The following is a 25,660-nucleotide window of genomic DNA, read 5'->3' on the forward strand; positions in this document are numbered from 1 at the left end:
CCCTCGCTTCGCTCTTACTTTTTTACTGTTCATTTAATCATGGCTAGTGGCGGAAAAATTATAAGATGGAAGGAGGATTATACTGAGTATGGCTTTACCAAAGCAATTATTGATGGCGAATCGATTATTCATAAAGCTTGAATTGGTGATCTGTTTTTCTGTGTTAACCTCATATTTTTTCATACTTCTTCTTAAAACCAAGGGGGTGCGAGGGTAAAATGAATCGAGAAGAAAAGGAAACATTTTTAAAATAACGTAACACGATTGTCAATGTAACCTTTTGTAAGTAGTGCCTGGAGGATTCAGTGTGGAGAAACTCTAGAGACAGCGTGTTGTAGCAGATAGAGGCGTGGTCCACCTCTAACACCCTCAGGTACCACTCTGAACACCAGGTGAAAGTATAATAACTATTCTTTTTATTATTATACCGTGCACAAAGCACCCTTCACTCTACACTCATGAATTACAAATAACAACAACACAGCAACACTATTCTCTTTCCTCCTCGCCCAGACACTTCGCCCTCCTACCTCCCAGCTCAGCTCAGTGTCTGGACTGAGGCATCGTCCTTTTATAGCCCCTGACCCGGAGGTGTTCCTGTCCCAACAGTCCACAGTTCCTTTTTCCTTCCGGGTCAGGGCAAACAGTCAATTTTTTCAACCCGGGAGCACGTCATTCCTTCCTGTCACATGACCGTGACGTACTCCTGGTTCATACGGCACAAAAGAGCCCATAAGCCCCCCCACAGCGACTCCTGGTGGCCCCCAAGGTATACAGCATGGCTGTGTATAAATACTACAAAGTCCATGAGGCCCTGCTGGACCTCGGGGCACTATCCTGCTGTCGGGAGCACTCCTCCTGGGGGTGAGGACCGGCATGAAAAGCCGGCAGTCCTCCACAGTGTGTATTAACTTGTGGATTTTTCTGTGAGTATTTGGTGGCAGTGTGACGAAGTTGCTTCGGAAGACGGCGTTAGCCGCGGAGCTCAGCTCAGAGCGAAATGAGGTGAATGGGAGGGGAGAGGATGACGTCACTCCTCCACCCGCCTTTAACTGTCAATCCCCCTACAAACACAGTCTCTCGGAATTTGCATAAGCACAGCCTTTGACCAGCAATTTGAACTTAGTTAGAAAGTGATCAAAACTGTCGTTTATACTCTGCGTCCTCTCATTAAACTTGTATCCCACATTAGCCATGGGCATGACAAACGCCAGTGGCAGCCTGTCTATGAACTTAATTTAAACTTTCGTTTTACACCGTGCTTTGTTTCTGAAGTAGCTGCAGGCATGAATATGCTTGTACAGTATGTGTCACTCGCTCGCTTCTTATTGTTTCGCTGCCTTCTCAATTGTATAATGCATGTTTTCTTCAGCGCTTTTTGGAGCTTTTCCTGGTTTTCTACATAATGTGTTGACAGTCAGTTCACTTGATTACGTGGGAGGCGTGATGATGTCACACGAAACTCCGCCCCCCCCACGTCCATTGAGCTCAACTCCATTACATTATATGGAAAAAAATAGCTTCCATTTATGACCATTAGGCATAGAATTTCGAAAGGAAACTTGCCCAACTTTTGTAAGTAAGCTGTAAGGAATGAGCCTGCCAAATTTCAGCCTTCTACCTACACGGGAAGTTGGAGAATTAGTGATGAGTCAGTCAGTGAGGGCTTTGCCTTTTATTAGTATATATATATATATATATATATATCTATATATATATATATATATATATATATGCAGACTCAAACCGATTATGACAGAAGCAATCCAAGCTGTGAGAAAACAGTAAAAAGGAGGCATGTCAGACGTCGTGGTGCATTTTCTGATGCAGCTAGATGAAAACAACTTTGTGACGCTGCCGCCAAATACACAAAACAATTACTTTGACAATCATGTTACGTTATTTTTAAAATGTTTCTTTTTCTTTACTTCTTTAACACACTACTTCTCCGCTGCAAAGCGCAGGTATTTTGCTAGTTGACAATATTCTTGACATAGTAAATTCGTCATTAGATACGGGGGTCTTCCCAGACTGTCTTAAGACTACTGTAGTTAAACTCCTGCTTAAGAAAAATAATCTCGACCCCTCTGCTTTTGAAAATTTTAGACCCATCTCTAACCTGCCCTTCTTAAGTAAAATTCTAGAGAAGGCAGTCATTATGCAGTTAAAAGACCACCTCAATAAACATGCTATTCTTGATAAATTTCAGTCAGGTTTTACAACAAATCACAGCACAGAAACTGCACTCGTTAAAGTAGTAAATGACTTGCAGGTAAATGCAGACTGAGGCCATTTATCTGTTCTCATCCTCTTAGATCTGAGTGCCGCATTTGACACCATTGATCATAATATTCGTAGAAAATGGCTTAGTCAATGGGTGGGCCTCTCTGGCAGTGTTTAAAATTGGTTTGAATCCTACCTGGCAGGGAGAAAATTCTTTGTGAGTTGTGGTAATCACATCTCAAAGACACATGATATTCGATATGGTGTTCCACAAGGCTCTATCCTGGGTCCGCTGCTCTTCTCAATCTACATGCTTCCGTTAGGTCAGATTATCTCAGGTTACAACGTGAGCTACCACAGCTATGCTGATGACACACAGCTGTACTTATCAATAGCACCTGATGACACTGACTCTCTCGATTCACTTGGAACGAGTGCAGAATGCAGCTGCTAGAATCCTAACTGGGAAAAGAAAATCCGAACACATCTCTCCGGTTTTGATGTCACTACACTGGTTACCTGTGTCATTCAGGATTGACTTTAAAATTCTGCTTATGGTTTATAAAGCCTTAAATAATCTCGCTCCATCTTATATATCGGAATGTCTGACACCCTTTATTCCAAATCGTAACCTTAGATCCTCAAATGAGTGTCTTCTTAGAATTCCAAAAGCTAAACTTAAAAGAAGTGGTGAGAGACGGCCTTCTGCTGCTATGCGTCTAAAATCTGGAATAGCCTGCCAATAGAAATTCGCCAGGCTAATACAGTAGAGAACTTTAAAACACTGCTGAAAACATATTACTTTAACATGGCCTTCTCATAACTTCACTTTAACTTAATCCTGATACTCTGTATGTTCAATTCATCATAATAACTATTCATAGTGGCTCTAAAATCCGTACTGACCCCAACTCTCTCTTCTGTTTCTTTTTCCGGTTTCTTTGTGGTGGTGGCCTACTCAAAGCATCATGATGCTCCAACATTGATGGACTGAAAGCCAGAAGTCTACGTGACCATCATCATCGAGTCCTTCCATGAGAACCCTAAATACAAAGAGGACTGTTTCATTTATGTTAGGTAGATTGCCCAGAGAGGACTGGGCGGTCTCTTGGTCTGGAATCCCTTCAGATTTTATTTTTTTTTCTCCAGCCGTCTGGAGTTTTTTTTTTTGTTTTTTCTGTCCACCCTGGCCATCGGACCTTACTTATTCTATGTTAATTAAAGTTGACTTATTTTTATTTTTTATTGTTTCTTCTATTTTTCTATTCTTCATTTTGTAAAGCACTTTGAGCTACATTTTTTCTTGTATGAAAATGTGCTATATAAATATATGTTGCTGTTGTTGTTATACTAGGGGGGTGTGCCCCTTCCAGCTGCCTGTGGCAGCCCAAACTCTCCCTCAGCCCAACCTCGTCTCTGGTCCACGGGTGTATTCCAACATGGTTAAAAATCTGGACCTGAGACTTACTTACAGTTATAACAAATGCTAAAACGTATTGGAAATTATTGTCTATGCAAGATGAATGGTAATCTACTTGTTGACGTATCGCTAGTATCAAATTTAATAAGTAGAAGGAATATGACTTCTCCTGCATGATCACAAGTCATGATTTTGCTGGCAATTGAAAGTTCATGCAATTTTACAACTGCTAACACACTGAGCCACTTCTGTTCTTAGCAGAGCGGATATACAGTATATATGGTATTTTGTTTGATGTATGCATGTTAAATCGGTTGTACTGAGTATCATTGCTGTATTCTCCTAATGAAGATGAAAATATATATATATATATATATATATATATATATATATATATATATATATAGATGTATACTATATGACATATGGTTTTGAAAAAAATGAGCATTGAATGAAAATGTCACATGAAAACGTCACATGAAGACACACAATTTCACTAATATTTTTATATATGTATATAAATTGATACAATTCTTACAGTGTTACAAAAGAAAAATGACAATTTACAGCAATTTTCCTTTAGTTACTGTCAAAATACACCCCTTAAGATGTAATACACTTGTCCCAGAGCTCCTTCTATGCCTGGAAACATTTCCTGTACTCATCTTTTGTTACCGTGCTTAGAGCCTCCTGTAATTTGTGATCTTCAAAAATCATATTCCCTTCATTCTCAATTTTAATTTTAGAAAACAAAAAAACAAGTCACGTGGAGCAAGATCTGGCAAATATGTGAGGTGTCATACAGCAGCCACATGGTTTTTGGTCAAAAACTTTTTGACTGATAAAGTAGTGTGTGCAAGTGCACTATTTATACCTGATGTTTCCCACAGATGCCTCAAAAGTTCAATGTAATGTTGCAGTTTAACAGTCTGTTCAATGGGAAACTCCTTCTTAAACAATTAAAAGAAAGATTGTTATTAGAATTTTAACAGCATACCAGTAACTGTAATTAAAAAGTATATTTGATGATTATCCCTTAAAACCCCTTCACATGGTTAAAATACATAAGCGGGCCAGAAATTGATGAAGGGCAATAAAACAATATAACACAAAAAACAAATACGATCCATACACATTCTGGAAAATGTCATAAAACATTTTGCAACAGTTTGCAATTTTTTACTTCACAGATATTGAGTTAACCTTAATTACAGTAAAATAATCCGGATAAGGTTGTAGTGCAGCAAATGGAAAAACAAAGGTTACAATCACATAAGAGCTGGCACATTGCTATGGTGATTAGGACTGCTGTTTTTAACTTGTGACACTGTGATAATGGAGCAAACATCCATCCATTATCCAACCCACTATAACCTAAATACAGGGATATGGAGGTCTGCTGGGGCCAATCCCAGCCAACACAGGGTGCAAGGCAGGAAGCAAACCCCGGGCAGGGCGCCAGCCCACCGCAGGTCACGGGCACAAACACACACATACACCAAGCATACACTAGGGACAATTTAGAATCGGCAATGCTCCTTACCTGGATGTCTTGGGACTTTGGGAGGAAACCCATGCAGACACGGGGAGAACAGGCAAACTCCATGCAGTGCGGACCCGGGAAGCAAACTTGGGTCTACTGGTAGGCTACTCACTGCGCCCTGGACCAAACATGTGTTGATGTAATATCAAATGAAGCATTAAATAAATACTACATATTTCTTTTATACATACAGTATATTTTTTGAGAAGATTCATTTTTGGTTGAGATATTATAAAATATTATCAGGTGGCACGGTGGTGCAGTGGGTAGCGCTGCCGCCTCACAGTTAGGAGACCCGGGTTCACTACCCAGGTCCTCCCTGTGTGGAGTTTGCATGTTCTCCTCGTGTCTGCATGGGTTTCCTCCCACAGTCCAAAGACATGCAGGTTAGGAGCATTGGCGATTCTAAATTGTCTCTAGTGTGTGTGTGTACCCTGTGGTGGGCTGGCACCCTGCCCAGGGTTTGTTTCCTGCCTTGTGCCCTATGTTGGCTGGGATTGGCTCCAGTAGACCCCCGTGACCTTGTAGTTAGGATATAGCGGGCTGGATAATGGATGAATAGATAAAATATTAGCAGATTTCCTCTTGAAAAACTTTTAATTGTAAATTTTAAAATAAAAAGATTACTTCCCCATTGTATCGTTAGCCCAGCAACAATCTTAGAAGGTGCTTTAGTTGCTTTTACTGACTGAAAATCAATTAAATGGTAGCATACACTCAACCTATATTCTTGCTGGAGTTTTGATGAGATTGCTCATGTGATTTTCGGCTTCAACTTCGTAGCTGATTTTGCAGTGTTAGGCGTGAAGGACAATGAAGGTCATGATTTTCATGATATATTGACCACATGTTACTTTTCTTCAGGTGCTTTACATGACAGATTGACATACAACATTTGGTGAAACAGATATCTATTGTAATTAATTAAGGTAATTAATAAATTAATTTAGGTAATTTTCGTTATGCTTCATATAAGTAAATAAGTTTACAGAAGGAGTTTACTTAAAAGAAAAGAATATATTATATAAATAATAAAAATGAATAGCAAAGTAAGTAGGTGGTCCTCTTCTATGTGCACCTCCTCTGTTCCTATTCATGGAACTATTACATTGAATCATGTGACCATAGTAACAATATATGTCCATGAATATACCGAGTGGCAAAAAACAGCTAGGATTAGAGAAACACTGATCTGTTTGTCATGAAATTCAGCCTTGAGGACCAGCATAGGCAACAATTTGGATTGTTTATCTGCTCACAGTTGTGATTAGAGGTACAGTATGTGCATCTCACTTCTCATATAATAGACAGATTGGGTTAAAATGCGGTGAGGTTGGGACACTTGTACTGTCACTGCAGCTGACTGTCTCATATATGTACAATACAGTAGATTGACTTTGAGAGAGGAGCAGTCATCAGTTTTTGTGAATTGAGGTGGTTATCCTGGTGATGCCAGTTGCAGAAAGACTCACAAGCCTCTAAGGCAGGGATATTTGGAATAGCATAGGACAAAAAAAACACAATGAAATGATTAGTAGACCTGCGGTGGGCTGGCGCCCTGCCTGGGGTTTGTTTTCTGTCTTGCACCCTGTGTTGGCTGGGATTGGCTCCAGCAGACCCCCGTGACCCTGTAGTTAGGATATAGCGGGTTGGATAAGGGATGGATTAGTAACTTCACGATGATATGTCAACACATACTGTCTCATCTTGCAAAACCTTCTGTGGCAGTTCTACTTGGACCCAGGAAATGACCTACATGTTGTCAGCATCCTTCTCTAGACGCAGCATAACACTTTTCAAAGACTGCTATCTCAGAGGTGGAATGGCTGCATGATGCTTGGTTGAACATGCTACGGGAGAAGATTAATTTGTTTGACTCCATTCCACATCTTGTAGCCAAACGTTGGGATTTTACCTAATAACCTCACGTTTAGCTTCATTCTGGATAATGAATGATGACTTACTCCTATGATACCTGTTCTGTACAGCACTATTGCACCAAATTTTATCATTATTAAACAAAAGTATAGGTGTTTTGAGGGGGGACAAAACTAGAAAGACAAAAAGATATGTTTTTAGAAAAAAACTGTAATTCCAGCAAGACAATGAGATTGTTATCCAGATTAGTTGAGAAGAAAATTCTGTATGTACTTGTGGTCTTTGATAAGGTTGTAATTTGGCCAGTACAACACTTTGTGCACATTGAAGGCATCCGTCCATCACCCTCAGCACACTCCTGCTGTCTGATAGAAATTGTAGTTCCTGTGTCATTGCCAGTTTTTGGGTTGCCCCCTACCCATTATAAACCTTTTTAACTGATAAGACATATACCCTTTATTTTAAAATGGGCCAAGCAGTAAAGAACATGCAAGATTTTGTTAAACTTGGCTCCAAAGTTTTTGCATGGTTGAAAAGCAAACAAACAAACGGACACAAACACAAGCAGACATCCAAACAGCTTACAATTTTATCTATGTGAATAGCCATCGGCAGCATGGTGTCACAATGGTAGCACTACTGAGTTCATGTCTTGAGTGCTTGCTGTCTGCTGTTTGCATGTTCTCCCCATGTCGGTGTGGGTTTTCCTCCAACAGTCCAAAGTCATGCAGGTTTGGTGTCGCTAAATTGGCCTGTGTATGGGTGTGTTCACTCTGATATGGCCTGGCACCCTATCCAAGGAATGTTCTTGCCTTGCATACAATGCTTGCGGGGTTAAGCTGCAGCTTTCCCACTGCCCTGCTCAGGGAAGATGGATGGATGGGATTGATAGTGACCACTAGAGGCTAAAAAGTACAGTGGACTGAAGAACAGTAAAACAATATTTCAATGTTATGGCAATGCAAAGGTCTCCAGCTATTGTACTATATTTAAAATAAATGTAAGAAAGTCCTAAGCCTAGCCAGCAAGCTATCCCTTCGCTTTCTCAGAATAAACTGCCAGATCGGACTAGGTAAGTGTTCAAGACAGTGACATAGAAGGAAAATCCCTGATAGGCATATCACGGTAAACTTCAAGTCTGCTTTACCCAAAAGACATTTGGCTAACTCTAAGAATTATAAACTCATCTTTTTCCTGTGATAATTCAATACACTTAGTTAAGAATTAATAAATCGATTCATCAATGTGTACATAGGAACGTGTAAATTATACAGCTCATTTTGGAAACTGTCAAAACTAATTATTATAATATAATCAATAATCTTGGAATTTAAAGCAATTATGATATTTCACAGAATTTCAAGTAGGTTTGTGTAAATAATCAAAACATGTAGGAATTCAAACATTATGAAATGTTCACATTTAAGTTATAATTTCACATAGGAAGCGTAGCATATCCTAAATTCTGTGTATCTTATCCAGGTTGTAGTTATGCATGATTACATGCAACATAACCCAATTATTTTTAGCTGGAAAGTAATTATAAAAATTGTTTCATCATAAACAAATGAGCTTACAGTTTACAAGTATTTAGTGGTGCGTGATTCTTTCATCAAGCTCCTTTTTAACTAATTTACTTAACGCTTTAATTTTAAAGGCACAGGCTACAAAAGGACAGGGCTTACTGATAACTAAACAAATGAGCATGAGGTTGCTTCAGGCTAGTCTTCAGTTGGTGCAGAAAAATACATGAGATGAATGAAAATGAAGCAGAAGGGGTTTGTGACAAATGGTTGTTTATTAACTATATCACTGTACTCTTTTCTGTTTATTTTCCTAATTAATATTTGAAACATTACAGTGTAAAAATGTAGAGAAGAATGACGAGATAGTGATCACATTTTAAGCCAATTATATCACAAAATAACAGTAACAACAATTGTATGTTTGAATAGTCACAGAATATTGTATTTATAAGAGGTGCTAATGCCTCATTTAGTCAAATACCAAATGAACATACAAAGGAATTTTATATCAACCGTCCTTCACGGTCACCAAAAGAATAGGTTGAGAAACCAAGGTAAAATGTCTGTCGCGAAATGTTGTTGTTTAGGAAAGGGGTTAGGGCAACAATAATGTATTACACTGAGGTCAGTATTTTTGATTTTTTTTTTGTACATGTTTACATTTACATTTATTTTCTTGGTAGACACTTTTATCCAAAGCGACATACAAAAGAGTAATCATTAGACTAGGGCTGTTTGTTCAGCAAGTGTAGTAAGACAGGTAAGAAAAGTTGATTGCCACAAGTGAAAAGATGTAATAACTAATACAATTACAAACATAGATTAACAATCAATAAAGCAATTAAACTTAATGTAACAACACATTAACCAACAATATGAAAGTTTACAGAGCCATTTTTTAAAATAAAATCAATTAGACATATATTCACAGAACAGGTGGGTTTTCAATCACTTCTTAAATACATTGACGGAGTCAGCAGTTTAAATGGAGGTGGACAGCTTGTTCTACCAACTAGGAACTACACATGAAAAAACAGTCTGGATTGAGACTTGATACCACACAGAGGTGGCATCACCAGATTCTGTTCACTGCCAGACCTGTGTGGGTGAGAAGGAGCATAACACCTCACCAGTGTCTCCATTTACACAATCGCTGACCCATTGACTACTCTGTAGGCAAGTGTCAAGGATTTGAACTTCTTTGAACTGAATGAGTGCTGCTACAGAGAGACAATGCTGTGACCTGAAGAGAGAAGTGACAGGTGCCCATCTTGGCTTGTTAAATACAAGACGGGCTGCTGCATTCTGGACCATCTGCAGTGGCTTGATAACATGAGCAGATATTCCTGCCAGAAGTGAGTTGCAGTAGCCCAGACACTACAAGACCAAAGTCTGAAAGTCTGGACCAGAGGTTGTGCTGCTTATACTGGCAGATGAGGTCTGATCTTGAGGATGTTGCACAGTGCAAACCTGCATGTGATCAGAAAAAGATAGCTGCTCATCAATCAGCACCCCAAGGTTGTATACCGTTGTGAAGACAAGAGTTTGCAAACCAAAGAAGAAATTTCCACAAGAGTCCATGGCTGGGAGAAAGCAACACTGAAAATAATTAGATCTTTCCAACTGTTAGGAGAGAAAGAGATAGAGAAAGTAAGGTCTAAGCGGGTGGGCAATTGATCACAGCACTTCTTGGTTACCAGGTACAAGCAGATTGTACTCCTTTATAAAAAAGGAGTGGTGTGCTGCCCTGTAGTAGGAGTAGTAATGACTACACTGGATGACAACTGATTTCATAGAAAATATTAGTCACCAGATGGCTCGTAACAATAAGGCAAGCCAAGATCACAACCTGGAAACAAGATAATTGGTAACAGAATCTCTCTATATATAAAATCCAACATCTGTCTGTCTGCCCGCTTTTCACGAGAGAACTACTTAGATTTAGATCAGGTTTTTTTTTATAATTTGCTTCAACATTCTGGTTGAGTTTGCGACTTCTCTCATCACGCTAAGTATTACAGTTCCCTTGCGTGAGCGATTTATTTGCGCTACTCTGAGACAGAGTCTGCGGGCCAGGGTGAGGGGGAAGTGTGACATCTGGAGTGGGGAGCTGGACGGGGCCCTCCTCATTCACATGCCACCTTCCGTTCATGTTGGTCTACCTGTTGCCAGGTTTTGGAGCGGACCTTGCATCCGCTTAGCTAGTGATACCTGTTTGTTTATTGATTTTTAAAGTTTGACCTGTTTCATTACTATGTGGACTGAGCCACGGGGGGCAGCTAGTCCAAAATATAAACCAAAATTGTGGTACTTAAAAATAAACTTTGTTGCCTAAATAATTACACTTTTAAGAATTTCTCACTTTATTTTAGTTTTTAGATACTTCCTGTGGTGGGCAGCCAGGGCCTTTACCTGGATGGAACGCCTCTGCAGCAGAAGGACCAGTGGACAGAGTTTATTCAGGGGCTTCCCTCCCCTGGAGCTCTAGGTGACAGCCCCCCAGAGTTGCAGCAGTTGCTCAGACTCCCACAGGGCTTTATGAGAGGAGATATGCATTTTGATGCAGCCCTGTGCCCTTTGCTGCAGCACATCTGCCACACACAGAAGTGCTGCTAAAAGAAGGTCACTCACCGGACACCTGGAGCACTTCTGGGTACCCTATAAAAGGATCCAGCTGCCACTACTTCGAGAGCCAGAGTCAGAAGAAATGAGACGAACCTTCCAAGAGGAATGGTGGTGGCAGAGAGAAAAAGAAAGTAAAAGAAGAAAAGAGTGTTTTGTGCTGTGTTTTGCTGGTGTGAACTTTACTATACTGGTGGGAAACGTGGCGGGAAAAAAAAATAAAAAGCATGCGCTGAACTTGTGTCTTGCCTCTGTCTGTGTCAGGGTTCGGGCAGCAGGAGCGCCCTCTGCAGGCCACACTCCATACACTTGGGCACTGTGACTATTTAATCTGTGGCTTATAAAGCATCAACTTTGTGATGTAATAGTATAAGATCTTAGGGGACATGCCCCCAAACAACTAGCCCATGTGTTCCTGACAACAACCTCAAAAAATGATGGCATACCAAAAAAAAATATGAATATTGTGACAGATTAACATAATTGTATTTTAACAATGTTAAAAATGCATCATATTGAAAAACAAACATCACCAGTGAATTTCTTCAGTTCCAACACCCACAAACAATATTTTAAATATTTTTGGGCCCAGTTTTGAAAAATTTAAAACACATACAAAATCATTGTATGGATGGCTAGCATTTTTCAAGGAATCTAAAAGATTTGGAGTTATAGCAAAAGTAGAGCAGACCATGAGTGAAAAGTAATTCTGAGTCTAGACCCTGGTCTGTGACTTAGGGAAAAGGTTCTTTGAGACTTGAGTCAAGAGGTGGGGTGAAGGCTTCACAGGCATGAAGAACATCCTGGGGTCAAAAGAGAAAGTAAGAAAGTGGTAGAGTTGGTTGGCTCCGAAATCTGTACTAACTGTACCAGTTTTCTGTGGTGGCGATCTGCACCACCACCACACGATCAAAGTACTGTGATGTCCTTACATTGATGAATTGAAGGCCAGAGGTCCACATGACCGTCATCATCAAATTCTTTCATGAGAAACCTGAAAACCATGAGAACTATCTGACGTCAGTTATGTTAGGTAGAATGCCTAGAGGGGGCTGGGTGGTCTCGTGACCTTGTATTTTGTATTTTTCTTCAGCAGCCTGGAGTATTTTTTTTTTCTGTCCTCCCTGGCTATCTATATTTGACTTTCCATTTGTTATTTACTGTATATATTTATACTTTGGTTAATAAAGTTGCATTTTTGTTTATCTTTGTCTCCTTGGTATTTTTTATAGATGGAGAGATGTTTTTGGTAGAATCATTATTTATACATTTTTAAATATTGCTTTCTTATTTTTTGCTGAATACTGTAAGAGAAACAGACAACAACGGTAAAGAGTTGGGGTACCAACCTGGTCACCCCACATAATTGGTTTTGAACAATAAACAAAATACACGTAATACTTGCATAGTTGTCTTTGCAGACATAAGTTCAGAATGGGATTGTTAAAGATGCCAGAGGTTCCGGTTTTGGGTTCCTCCATCAGGAAGAGGCGGGTCCAGGTGGCTGGACAGCGGAAGTGATGTCGGAGGTGTTATAGCTGTCAGTCATCTGAACTGCATAAGGAGGAGGAAAGAAAGGTATTAGGACATAACTCCAATCCCTGGAGCAGCAGGAGAATTACAGACACTACAGCCCTTCAGCAATCACCTATGCGCACACGCATAACAATACAAATACTAAAAAGCACTTTCAGCATGGGAAAAGCACTATAAAATTAAATGTATATTTAAGGAAACTTTAGTTACTGTACTGTATTTTAGTTATGACATTGGAATCAATCCCCAATTAGTTTGTAAATTCATTGTCTCAGTCGCACCAAATTATTTAATATTTTTCTATCTCAAGTAACATTACTCTAAAAGTCATAACAGGCTCAACAAATTCAAAATTCAACAATGTTAAATATTTTTGAGACAGGACAGTGGTGTAGTGGGTAATGGTTTTACCACACCAATTTCAGTTTACAGGGTTTGAATTCTTCCTTTAGATGTTGTCCAAGTTTCCACATTCACCTCATGTCAACATGAGTTTTCTTCTTACATCCCCATATGTGTACTGGTTAGACGAACTGGCAGTTTCAACTTTTCCTCATTTCATACGTGTGAATGTGCCATAAAATTGACTTTTGATCTGTCCAGGGCTGTAGTTTCTTGCCCTGTGCCCAGTACTGCTGGCATTAGCCCAAACCCCTTATGACCATGAACTAGATTAAGCAGTTTTGAAAATGTTAAAATATGTTGCACCATTTTAAATTTTAAACAATTCTTTCTTATGCCTAAATTACACTGTGGACAAAACAAGACACATCTTTTTATGTATTATTTTTTACTGCTTACCTTGAACATCTGGAAGTTAGCAACGCTGATGCTAAACCCACTTGTCCAGTGTAAAGCTGCACTGTCTTGTTATGGATGAGCTACTATAAAAGAAGTATGTGGATACACACTGTGGGCTTTGACCTCCAGAGTCAAGGCTGCAGTAGTGAGGTCGCACTGAGAATGAGCCAAGCTGTTAGCAAAGTATGCCTGCACATTTGAGCTAATCAGGCATAATCCGCACGTAAAACTTAAGTATAGGACACAGATGGACAATTACTAAAGTCATGTGCAGGGTTGTCACATTAGCTTTATTGCTGTTTTAATGACAAACAGGATCTGGTGGTGCCTTACAATGCTTTTACTATTTAACATAAGGAAGGTTTTCCTGGATTAGGGATTAAACATGTTTGTTTGATGCTATGAAAGGAATGGGCACAATCCATGTGTTTCTCTTTTCTCTGTCTGTCTCTTCATTAAATGTATTCTTTTTTTCACAGGCAGCATGTGAGCTTCTTCTAGTGCCCAGCTGTTCCACAGAAACTTGGCACACTCTTGGCTGCCAGTCTCACATCTATTAGACCAACTTTATCAGCTGCTCAGGCTAACTGACATCAAGATAATGCAATTAACTAAAAAGACATGAAATTCATTTAGCAAGGGCACCACCCACTCACATTTTTTGCACGTGTGTCAATGCAATTCAAGAATGCTCACCCTGTGCTCAGACCATGTAGCGTCAATTATGGCAAATGCAAAAGCAATTGTAACAGGCACTGCCCTCACTGTCTGTTATGTAGATCACAGGCAGCACTACTTGTCTTCAATTTCATACTTGCACGAGCAGAGTCAGAATAATTTTTGACAGCTCTTAGTAGGCTAGAAAGTCAAACTATAAAATAAACTAATTTTTCAAGAAGCAATACACTAAAATTAATATTAAATAGACTGCTAAACAAGAGTTAAAAATTGCCTCTATAAAAATGTGCCATTGCTGCAAAGAAAGGGTTTCTGTAAATCACCACCGACTTGAAAAATAAATGAAATGAATTAAACAAGCCAAATTGATTTCAAAATCTGACTATCCCAAAGAATCTGAATTTACAAAAGCTGAAATTTATTGCTTGTTAAAAGGCCACACAAATCACAAAAACCCATTTCTTAAACACTGAGGGACCCAAGAGGTTTACTGTCCATAGGATGTCTGCATACTAGAGATTTGTTTTCCTACTCTCTGTTGCCCAGGAGGCCTTAAGTTAAAACATTTTATGTTGACAATTTCAATGCATTATTCGCAAACCTGTTCATTTCAGGTTTAGGTCAAATCGTAAGAAATAGAATCCAGAAATACAGCCATAAAACATCAGTTCATAAATCACTGCAATAAATTTACATGAGGAAGTAATTTTAAATATCTTGTCTGAAATACAAATTTGTAAATGGCTTAACTCCTGCCCCTTACTTTTTGCAGAATGTGGTAATGCCTGTACACCAGACTGCACACTGTGATCACATGGTGCTGGTCTACAAAATACTCTTTACAGAACTAACAACACCATGGAAGGCTTAGCTTAGCTCTATGTCACACAAAAATAAAACTCATTACTGTAGCACGGCATATGCTTTCAGGTTGGTGGTGCTCTTACGTTTTTTATTTTTAATTTGTAAGAATCACCATGATTGGTTGTTATGTATACTTTATTATTTTTGTTTTTTTAGCTTCTTTATGGCCTTTACCACACTGTTCAAAGCATTTGTGTTATTTGTTTTCTTTTTTTGTTTCAGTCTCTCACTCTTTCTAGGGAGCAAATATGGCCACTGTCCCATGATAGACAAAGATGTGGTCATGTGGTCTTCCTGACCATTTTAAGGTGTAACAGAATATCAGCTTATTTAAACATTTTTGAATAAGCCAAACTCTGTTTTTACTGAAATACTTCTAAAACAGTGAAGCAATTTTTCCATTTGCACCTCTGCATTTTCATTTCCTCTGCATTTTTGAGTACCTTTTTTGTTCTATTGTTTATGTCTTTGTTTTAATTTACATTTTAAACACTAGGGTGTTTGTACCCAATAGACAGGTGCAAATGCTGACTGTGTATTGTCAGTGAATGATGCATGATATTCTATATGGTGTTCCACAAGGCTCTATCCTGGGTCCACTGCTCTTCTCAATCTACATGCTTCCATTAGGTCAGATTATCTCAGGTTACAACGTGAGTTACCACAGCTATGCTGATGACACAAAGCTGTACTTATCAATAGCACCTGATGACCCCGATTCTCTTGATTCACTAACACAATGTCGGACTTGTATCTCAGAATGGATGAATAGTAACTTTCTCAAGTTAAATAAAGAGAAAACTGAAATCTTAATGAATAGCAATAATGGATACAATGAGGCTATTAGAAATAAACTGGATACATTAGGATTAAAAGTTAAGACGGTGGTAAAAAGCTTAGGGGTAATTGTTGGCTGTAATCTGAATTTTAAATCGCATATTAATCAGATCACTAGGACAGCATTTTTTCACTTAAGAAACATAAGTAAAGTTAGACCGCTTATATCACTGAAAGATGCTGAGAAATTAATTCACACTTTTGTTTTCAGTAGACTAGATTACTGTAACGCACTCCTCTCAGGACTACCCAAGAAAGGTATAAATCATTTGCAACGAGTGCAGAATGCAGCTGCTAGAATCCTAACTAGGAAAAGAAAATCCGAGCACATTTCCCCAGTTTTGATGTCACTACACTGGTTACCTGTGTCATTCAGGATTGATTTTAAAATTCTGTTTATGGTTTATAAAGCCTTAAATAATCTCGCCCCATCTTATATATCGGAATGTCTGACACCTTATATTCCAAATCGTAACCTCAGACCCTCAAATGAGTGTCTCCTTAGAATTCCAAGAACAAAACTTAAAAGAAGTGGTGAGGCGGCCTTCTGCTGCTATGCACCTAAAATCTGGAATAGCCTGCCAATAGGAATTCGCCAGGCTAATACAGTAGAGCACTTTAAAACACTGCTGAAAACACATTACTTTAATATGGCCTTCTCATAACTTCACTTTAACTTAATCCTGATACTCTGTATGTTCAATTCATTATAATAACTATTCATGGTGGCTCTAAAATTCATACTGACCCCTACTCTCTCTTCTGTTTCTTTTTCCGGTTTCTTTGTGGTGGCGGCCTAACTTAAATGAACAAAATAATAAAGGAAACACATTTCTCACTTTCATAAACAATTTAAAGGAAGTAAAGACTAAGAAAATAAAATGAAAAATGAAGGAAGAATTTTTTTAAATGCTCAAAATCGTAACACTAGAACTGAAATAGTTGGGCATCTGGTTAACCCTGAAATTGAGGATTAGATTTTTCTTTTCGATTCTCTGTTGTCATCTGAATGCTTCAAGAGCATAATTAGTATTTTAATAAATTTTATAGATACCATATATATATTTATATAATCACGTTTAGTGTCCTTTCAATTGGCAATCTGTGCCGGCAGCACAGAGAAACAAGGGAAAATCAGAGGTGTGGTGAGGGAGGGACACCAGATGTCAAGTGCACTATGCAAAAAGAAAACTGAATAATTCATTGTCTTCTTGTCAGCATTTCATTTGACCATTTAATTAAATCTGCAGTTTTGCTTTCTGCATTCTTTTGTAAAGTAGTATGATTAGTGAGAAAATCAGAAAGAGTCAGGTCAGGTGAATGGAGTTTCCATTTCTCATTACAATGAAGAGTTGCAGTATCTACTTGAGATTACTAGAAGTTTCACCTCTATAGTTGTTGTGATTTTGAGCCTTTTCTGTTGTAAGGTCATTTGTCCAGTTTTGGAAATTATGACGATTGTTTTTTCTTGGTGTTGATGATTTTTATAGTTAGTAATTTGATATACAGATAATATAGTTTCAGCAGTCAATTTGGTAGTGGTTGCCACTATTTTATGTCTGAAATTATGGGCAAGATCATGGTGATGCTTGTTGCTGCATGATGACTTCAACATTACAGCGCTGCCAAAGGAAATCACTATAGGAGTTTTCTTCTAGTTTTGTCTTGTCAAAAGCAGCAAAAAACAAATCTGCTTTTCAACATTAGTTTTGGGTAAATTAAAAGCAGTTATGAAACTTTGGCAACATCCATGTGACTCTGCTTCTGGTTAAGTGTTTTTTATTTGATGATTTGTCTGATTAGCTTCCCGAGTAATTTGACACCACCCTGTTCATTGATTACAGCATTGCCTGCACCTTTTGATATCTTTTGCCTCCTAGTCATTTACTCTTCTTTAACGTTATTCTTGCCCTGGCCTATTCAAATGGCAGCCTGCATACCCAGAAGCAACCTTGAGTTGGCCCAGCCCACGGTCCCACCAGAAATACAGAGAAAAACCAAGAGAAACACATTTTGTGAGCCTTCAGAAATTCCTGCAAAAATTCCTACAGTAGTAGAGAGCATGAATGCAATACTCCGCATAGCCGAGTAACATTCAACTTACTATGCAGCGCATTGTTGTGTGTCTAAAAATGGTGGTAGTACTCTATGATAAAGTGATTTTCTTTTGTGTCTGTATTCACAGCATCAATCTACATATTCAATGATTTTATAATCAGTTGTGTGCAGTCTTAATTATATTTCAGTTTCATCGAATGAGTGCAAACGTGGGCTTTCACAAATTATTCTAATTGTTACTCCAATGACAGCCTTGTTATAAAGAAGCATTATCTTCGTACTTCTCTTCATGCAATTGGCTGGCACTCTATTCACACGCTTTGAAGCGGATTCATGGCTGGTACGAGGATGACGATCAGCCAATGTAATTAAAGCGAAGAATGAATTAGAAAGACATGTAGCCTTAGGACTCTCGACTTCAATATACCTTCATCGTACCTCAAAATTGATCCAATCGCAAAGTGTGCATGCCGCCACCTTTTTGTATACAAATTAGGCATTACTAATCACACATATGGTGATTTAAAACAAACCTACAGTATGTCTCAGTGTGCAGTAGACTTTGCATTAATGGGTGATAGTTCCTGTAATCACTGATTATGGGTTTGTGCACTGATAGCTCTAATAGCATTGATAGTTTATTTTTATTCTGTTAAGTGCACTTTATGAAGTGGCAGGGTCATATATGATCAATCTATTTGATTTCAAAAGGTAAACAAATGTTATTGCTAATACTGTGCATATTTTGGAATTTCTGCACTATGAGATGTGCCTATTTCAGATATGACCAGAATGTTTGTTTTTTTTTTCTCAAAAGTGGAAAATAACATGTTGCTATTTTCTGAGATTCTGGTCAGTTCTAATGATTTTATTGTTTGTTTGTTTATTTGTTTTTGCACTTTTTGATGTGCCTGTAACAGATGTTAAACCAAATTTAAAAGGGAAACAATAAATAAACATTACTTGTTTTTCAGTACATTAATTTGTCTTGATTTAAAATTTGTTATTACCTGCTGTTTACCAGCCGCTGAAAATGTCTGGCCCAGCTAAATTTCTTGGTTTGGAAAACTTGGCCCAACTGACTAATGTAATTCTGAATAGCCCTGTTCTAGCCTTTGCACAAACACTAATTTACTATTATCTTCGTTCACACTCATTTCTATAATATTTGGTCCGTGTTCAATAAACTCTATGAATAAAAGAAAAGACTGCCACAATTTAAAGCTACAGATTCACTTTTGTTCAAATTGATTTTCTTGCATTACTAAATAAATAAAAACTACTTGCATAAATCTCTATGGGGGATTGGGCTAGTGAATGAAATATCCCTCGAGCATCACACGATTTCATGCACTTGGGTCTCAACAGATTAAGCTAGATAGCATGTTTTTCTCCAGTTATATATAAGTTTCACTTCATAATGAGTTTTATGGTGTTGCATACATGTTACTTGATGTTTTATATACATTCATCCATGCTCAGTACACATTGTATCCCAGTAGGGACTGTGTCTTGCCAGTCATCTTTTTTAATGTTGTTTCTTCACTAAAAATATTAAAACCAAGAGTAAATTAATGGATTTTTAAAATCCACTGTGAATTGCTCAACCACCAGTATATAAGGTCTTGTCCCCTACCACATTCCTCAAGATCACAGTCTTTTTAGATTGCTCTTCTATCTCTCCATGTCTCAAGTCAGGTTCTTGGGGTTTATTCATTTTTTGAGCATAAGAACTCTTTCTAGTGCACCTAGTTTACATTATCTCTGGGATGCTGATCGGGCAGTGACTTTTGAGGGACCGATTTCTTTAGTATTCAGTACAACAAAAAATAAGGATTTGCTCATTTATGGAGCAATTAAACCAGAATGTCCCTGTACATGGTGGACTTGATACCCTAAGTAAAAGGCAAACCTCAGAAAACAGAACACACAGAATTTTATAGATAAAATATGTTTCTTGGTTGTCTGCTAATATCAGAATTGCTCAAGTAACAATTCAACAAGAAATCCTTGGTGTGCTATTGATTTTCTACATATTTCTCTTGTGTGAAAATTTCAGTTTCATAGCAAGTTTAGTTCCATTTGGAGGTTAAAGGAGGGAAACTTTGTTTTGAGAGCAAAGACTGATTGTAACTTCAAGCAAGCAGAATTCAGCCATTAGAATCTTCACGAAAATATTCTCTTTTTAGAGAATGATCATACAAGCGCACTTGAAAGTCAACCAAAGGGACCAGAAAACGCCAATTCCACACCAGGCCAGGGGGTGGCGAGTTGCACTAAATCTCTCTCTTTTCTCTCAGCAGACCAGATATCAGAAATTCTTCCTGTATCCGAGTACGGTCCAACAATGTCATTTCCTGTCCCAGCCCTGAGGACGTCATTTCTGGATCTGCCACGATGACCCCCTGTACCCTTGAGATACCTTAAAATCTTGCTATTATCCATACCAAGGCAGTTCTACTTTGGACTCAAACCTGTACACATTGTACTAAAAATTAAGCCCTTTTGCAGCCAGGTAAAGTATATGGGTGGCTGCCCCAAATCTTTGTTGTGTGTCCAGCTATTTATATCACATAAAATAATTAATTTTTGTTCTAGATCAGCCTCAGGAAACAACCAGATCAACTATGCCCAACTCACTGTTTATTAATGATTTGAGGAAATGACAGAAAAGAAAAAAATATTAATTTCTGGATCTATTTTTTCCCAAAGAAATAACATATAGGTGCCAGTCCTGTAGCTTCTTCACATAGAACAGCAAAGGTTATTTGCAACAACTATAGTTTAACTTGGATACCATTAAAATCAATTCAACTCATTAAAATGTGCACACTAATCCCAATTCATATCTACAGTATCTGGAGCAGGAACAGATCCCAAGTCCAGCAGCACTGTGATGTGACAAGTCATCAGGCAAACCCACACAAATCCCCTTCGTCACACAGAATCAACTTATAGACATGTCAAATAAGTTTTTCCACCAAATGATAATGTTTATTAATTTTAGAATCGAAAAACTTAATAATACTTGCTGAGTTTGCAGCACATACTGCACAACAACAATTGAGTTTGGATGGTATATTTTACAAGAAGAGCCAGCCTGTTCATGCTTTGCATTTAATAATTAAACACAAATACCATAAAGTCCCATGATAACAAAACTTTGGAAATTAGTTTTTCATTTAGCTTTCCCCCTTTCTCACAAGCAATCACAAAAATCTCAGCCACTAGCCTGTTTGAACTAAATACGTCCTTGCTAAAGCTGATCAAATGGTGTGCTGTGCAATTATACCAGCCTAACAACATAGACCCACAACAGATCTAAATAAGAAATATGCAATAATAATAAACCAGTTGTCCTACCTTACAGAGGCTTGTGTCTTAACCAAAAACATTACAGGGGACCCAAAATATTTACCACCACATCAAATTCCAGACTTAGCTGGTCTAATTTTTTTCAGGGCCATGTATGAACTCCTTACCAACATGAGACATGATTGAGTCTGGGACATCAGTAGTGTTCCATGTAAAGTAACTGTGTACTACTGCTCCTGGGTTAACTTGCAAGGGAAAAAGGGGACAAGTTGAGATAATGTTCACTTGTATGATAGAGGCTCAAGTTATGAAAGTTAATTGATCATTGTATTTGAACTTTGTAAAATCGGATGACATTAGATTAACTTGACATGAAATATATGCCATTCAGGGGCATGACTACTTGGGGTGAGGGGGGTCTGGGCAGTGGCCACCCAAAAGAGTCATCTGCCAAATCCTTGGGAAATCAGTATAAACAAAAGTTTTATGTTTATTTTGACATTTAGTTATCCTCACTATTTATCCATATGACCATCCTTGGATAAGTCATGGTATATGCGTCACTTTCAGCAGGGCGGTATGAGAAAGAACATAAATCAGCATTCTGTCCAAGATCAATCATTTACAACTGTTATACATTTCATTTGGTTTTCAAATCTTCAACAAATCCACATCTGTCTTTCACTGTACTTGTTGGTACACATAATAAAAATAACTTCAATGCGCATTTTTACATTGGATAAATGGCTAAGTTTTGTCATGCATGTATATTTTTAACAACTAATAAAGTAAATTTTAAGAAATTAAGGCACAGGTTCCGATTGTATCATAATTCTTCTACAAGATAAGACCATTTTCTCCTTTTTAGTCAGATTTTGCAATGCTGAATGACTACTGGCCAACTGAATGACATATTCTCTGTGACAGCCAATGTGAGCTCATACTGACAAAATCAAATTTTTGATGACAATCTTTTAATGTATGTCTATTAAATTATCAGAACTGTCACAGCATGATGTTCATTATATAGATCTTTCTGCTCAATTGGCATTCTGTCAGCACCTCTATTCTGTTTATTCCTGACTGACTTGCAGTAGCAAATAGATAAAGAAAGAAGTGAAATTCAAAAACAGCAAAGATACATCTATGGAGATCTACCACTAATACTCCTTGCGACATCAAAACAGTGCTCTTGCCTAAGACTTTAAGGACATACCGAACTCAACTAGATATTATTTTGGAGAAATTAAGTAGATAGGATTGTTGAGCTAAATGGGCGGTTTCAGTCACAATTTTTCTAATGTTCAAACTCCAATGGGGCTACCCAAAGTCATTACATCAATGCTGAAAAGGCAGTATTTCTGTTATTGTACATTGTCCAGCATTGCATCTATAAACCCATTTTGCACCCAAGGAGGAAAATTGGGTATATTAGAGAACTGAGCACCACCTGAACTGGCTGTTTGTCAATCTCATTGCACCCTCATCTCCTCCTGGCTTGCTGCACATTCCAGAAAGTGGAAGTTTGGATGCATTATTCCATGAACATTTATCCAACAATGCAGAGTGTCATCATCTATGGGAGGTAGTGAAACTTCTCCTGATCCTTTCACATGGCCAAGCCTCTGTTGAAAGACGGTTTTCTGTCAACAAGGAGGAAATGGTGGAGAACCTCAAGGAGCATTCATTAATCTCCCAGCGGGTTATTCATGACCATGTGCGGAGTGTTGGAGGGTTTCTTAACATAGCCTACACAAAGGAGCTACTCCTCTCTGCCGCTGCTGCCAGACTGAAATACCACATGTATAATGATGACCAAAGACGTCTAAAGCAAGATGAACAGAAGGCACAGAAGAGGAAAGGACTAATGGAAGAGATAACAGAAATAAAATCCAAAAAGAAGAGACTAGAGGAGGATATGAGGGTCCTCCTGAAGTCCGCTGATGACAATGCAGAAAAAGCTGAATCACAAGGAAAACTGAGCATCATCTCAAAGTCCAATGGTCTTCGAAGAGCAGCAAAAGAAAAGAAAAGAAGTCTGGAGACTTTGGAGAAACAGCTAGCTGAAAAACTAAAGGAACTGAAGGACACTCCTTAACAGGCCCTACCCTGTTTGGCCTACTCCTGGATAAGCTAGTTATTATTTTTGCACTATATTTTGTTCAGTGCAGTTTCATTTTTGCACTATTTTCATTGCAGTTTTTTGCACTTGTGTTGTTAATTGCAGATTTTTTCCTAAACTCAACAGTCTAAAGGGCACTTCCTTGCCAATTTAAGTTATTGATCGTGTAATTCACGCCATGCCATGTGAGGGCTGCTCAAGATAAGCAGAAGGCAGAAAAGAATGTCCCTATTTTACACAATTAAAATGTTTTATTGAAATTGTATTTATCTGTCTGGTGATTATTTGTCATTTATATATAGGTTATATAGAATGCCAAGACTACTTACAGAGAGGTGATACATTTTGAACCATTAAACATGTTTTCCTTTAACCTCTTAACTGTTACCATTTGACGGGTGGGACATTTGCCATGTAGTTACAACAGTACCTTAGTCCAACCTAAGGTAATATTGACAATAATAAAAAGTAATATTGATGAAAGCTCACAAACTATGGTTTCCATATTTGGTGACTGATTTTCAAAACAGTTGACATAGAAACAGTTGTTCATTAATTTGCAGCAAGAATATTCTCTAACTCATAAGGATTTAATTTATTACATGAATTTTGAATAGTAATGCACATGAAGTATCATGAATGACTGGTCATGAAAGTTTGTACTACACCCAAACAAAATCTGACTGTAAGCTCATTTTTTGAGATATCAACTTTAGGTAGGAAGAGACCAAACCTAAAAAGATACTTCATCCAATAAATGAACTTTTTTTTTTTTTTTACCATTTTTGGGTGATCTATCCCAATAAATCTGTGCTCCAAAGTATTCAACAATTTAAGTTGAAATGTCATATTGTGGTTTTTTTTTAATAGCACAATGGATTTAAATGTGAAAAAGTACATAGAGCATATATAAACGTAATTTACCGCGGTTGTTAGGTGCTGGAAAAGCATAAAAATGCACCTTGAAAATGCTGGAATTTGAAGTTGGAAAAGGTGTAAGAACCCTGAAAAAACAAACTCTGACTTCATACCGTACATTTTAAAACAGAACATTCAGATATGCTTTTTACTATTCACTGAAGACAATAACACCCCTGGATCTGAAGGGATCTTACCAATTATACTGAAACAAATAAAACACACCCAAGAGGAGTAGCTAGGGTTTTCAGCGCCCGGGGACAACTGAAGATTGCGGGCCCCCTCCTGTTTGCCAAAATGCAATGGGGAAGGGAAAGAAAATTATAAAAAATGTATTTAAAATAATAGTATTTTAAGAAAAAAATTTCACATTTTTTATTTTAAATAGTTTTAAAATTTTAAATATTTTAATTTTTTAAAGCACTTTTATGCATATATTTTCAAGGTTTTGCTAAATTTATAAAGATAGAATGAAGTAAAATAATTAAGACAACAATGGTAGTTCGAAAATATAATCATTCTAAAATATTATTCAAATAGAACATTGCAAACACTTAAACATTACATTGGATATAATAATATAATAACCTGAAAATTAGGTTAATATAACGTATAATGCATTATATAACGTATAATGCTTTAAATGTAATTATTAACTTCAAAGAGAAATTTTCCTGGCCTTTTCTGCTGCAAATGTATCGATTAGTTCATCAAAATATATGCTGTCGGTAACCTCCCGCTCCATACACTAATGCTTCATGTCAGTCGAGCGACCTGTTTAATAACATCAACAATGTTTCTGGGTGAGAGTCAAGTATGTTAGAGTAGTGGAGAAGATAAATTATTGTCTGTTGGGTATATAGAACTAATACATGCTTCGAAATCAGAAAGAGACAAAAAACATAGGAAAAAGATGTCCTCATACTGATGAAGTGATGGACTGAGTATGCAAATGTTTTTTATTTACTTTTTAGTGCATTTAAGAATGGAAAACATTTCATTCTAAAATTTCGTAACATCAATTTGGCGCCCCCTGGATGCTGCGCCTGGGGAAAGATGTCCCCCTTTGCCCCCCACTAGCTATGCCACTGAACACACCATCTACACACTATTAGGCATATTTCAGCAGTCACTTCAGAAAGGAGATGTACCTGAGGACTAGAAAGTTTAAAAATGTGACTCCATTCATCAAGAAGGGAGACAAAATTAATCCTAGAAATTACTGGCCAGTCTTACTTCTGTGCCATGCAAAAGTATGGAAAGTATAATAAGAAATAAACTAGAAAATTACCTAAACAAAAGTAATTTTTATAAATAGC

This window comes from Polypterus senegalus, chromosome 1 (assembly GCF_016835505.1).
Source record: "Polypterus senegalus isolate Bchr_013 chromosome 1, ASM1683550v1, whole genome shotgun sequence".
Lineage (NCBI taxonomy): Eukaryota > Metazoa > Chordata > Cladistia > Polypteriformes > Polypteridae > Polypterus > Polypterus senegalus.